The sequence below is a fragment of the Odontomachus brunneus genome, unplaced genomic scaffold (assembly GCF_010583005.1).
Source record: "Odontomachus brunneus isolate Ranch 3 - 2012 unplaced genomic scaffold, Obru_v1 Obru_scaffold_048, whole genome shotgun sequence".
Lineage (NCBI taxonomy): Eukaryota > Metazoa > Arthropoda > Insecta > Hymenoptera > Formicidae > Odontomachus > Odontomachus brunneus.
Window position 1 is genome coordinate 2,223,563 of NW_022639498.1, and position 2,250 is coordinate 2,225,812.

The window sequence follows — 2,250 nt, forward strand, 5'->3', positions numbered from 1 at the left end:
TTGACAGACTCTGCGTAAAATCTGCTCGCACAGGTTTGGCTATCTGGGCGGATAATTACGGCATTTTGGATGGATCCAAGAATCACTCGTAACGGACTTCTGCCTCATCGTAAGCGCTGCTGATTGGTTGTCAATCTATCGGCCTCCCGTTCTCGCGTTAGATTGGAGAGTTCGCCGACTGAACCGGTGATTGCGACATTGTTTATTCCGGTTTTAGTTATCTCAAGGTGAAATTAAACTTTACGAAAAAGAGATTCAAACGCCTCATACAGTTTTATCATTGCACCGTGCTCTCAACGACTTCTCCATTCCTCAGTTCCCATTCTGCTAATCGCTCTAGACGTTCCGCACATTCCCACTCGTTCCGTTTCCGTCGTTTCCTTGCGCCGGCCCAGAGTGATCCCGGCTTTCAGCTTGCACCGAGCAAAATTTTACTCGTTCCTTCGCGAGCAAACATTTGGTCCTTCGAGTCGGATCAGAGGCGACGTTTGTGTGATAGCTATTTTGCGATCAGTACTGGACTTGAGATCAGGGAGTGGCAATGTCTGAACTCTATCACAAGCAGCAGTCGTTGCTGCGAATCATCGAGTGAGCGCTCGACAATTTCAAAAAGATCGGGAAAAAAAATTACATTCCTGCGAAGATTCGCTCGAGAATGGGCTCTTTCAAGAACACGTGGGCGCAGTGCATCCAAGTTCACGCCACCCTGATGCACGCCACTCCGGAGGCAAACAGAGAATCGCTCGATTACTTCAAGATGAAACATTTCGAAGTCGCGGTTGACGTGGTCCAGTCTACATTGGACTACATGGCGGATTGTCTCGACGAGTTGGAGCCGAGTGTGAGTCCGCAACAATCTATGCCGATAGCGATGTCGCGACATTGCGATTCCGCGCCGTTGTTTTCGTTGTCGCATCTGCCGCTAATTAACCTCCCGCAATTTTCCGGCAAGTTCGAGGAATGGGAAAGATTTCGGGACCGTTTTATTTCGTTAATTGTTAATAATAAGGACTTGTCCGATTTTGCTCGAATGCGTTTTTTGTCGTCGAATTTCGCCGCACTCGAAGCCATTAAGAACATTCCGGTCACAGCAGATAACTTCAAAATAGCGTGGAAAGCATTGGCGTTCCGATACGAAAACAAACGTTGATTAGTCGACATCTATGTAGCAAATCTTTAAATCTGCCTACGGTATCTCGTGAGTCGGCGGTCGAATTAAATAACTTGCGAGACAAAGCGAATCGATCTATCGGTTCGCTTAGAAATTTGGGTCGATCATCCCATGATATTTTCAGCGATATTCTTGTATTTACCGTTTCGCAACAATTAGATTCTACCACGCGCCGAACGTGGAAATTAAGAGGAGCCGAAGAGTCGGACATTCAGACTTTGCCGAATTTGACCGGTTCATCGCTTCGCGAGCTCGCGCACTCGAGGAGTTACCGTCTCCAGGCGTTAGTAAACCGATTCGCCCGACGCGATTCTCAAACACGACCGCGGTTGACGTCTCAAAGAGTGCATGCGTATTATGTAAAGCGTCGCATTTTATAAATAAGTGTTCTCTTTTCGTTTGGAAGAGTCCGAATCAACGCCTCGAGCTGATCAAGCAAATAAATAGATGCATTAATTGCTTAAACTCAAAGCATTTGATCGACACGTGTCCAAGCAAGTATACGTGTCGAACGTGCAATAAGTGACACCATACAATGTTGCATGTTGACTCGCGCTCTTCCGCTCTCGCGTCGACGTTTGATGTATCCACCGGTTCGCGAGTGAACGGCGACAGTTCGCCTTCTATCGCATTGCTCTCGTCAGTACGCTCGAATCACTCCAGCATTCTACTCGCGACAGAGCGTGTCCGAGTAAGCGCTCCTTCGGGACGGTCGTACGTAGTTCGCGCTTTCATCAACCAGGGGTCGGAAATCACGTTTATAACCGAAAGGCTACAGCAAGTATTAAGATTGCCTCGAATAAAACAATCTCTCACGATTTCCGTTGTCGGCGGAATTGATGCCGGAGCTTGCCGCCACGCTGCTCGCATTCTCATCTTGTCGCTCGACGGAGCAAGTCCCGTTCTAACTGCTACCGCTTCAATTCACACGACGCTGACGCGTTACGCGCCAGTTCAAGCTTGTTCCGATGGGAGGTGGAAGCATCTTAATGATTTGACGTTGGCGGACGCTGGTTTCTTTCATTCAGATTCGATCGACCTGCTTATAGATTCGGATCTATATCGTGACGTAATTCTCG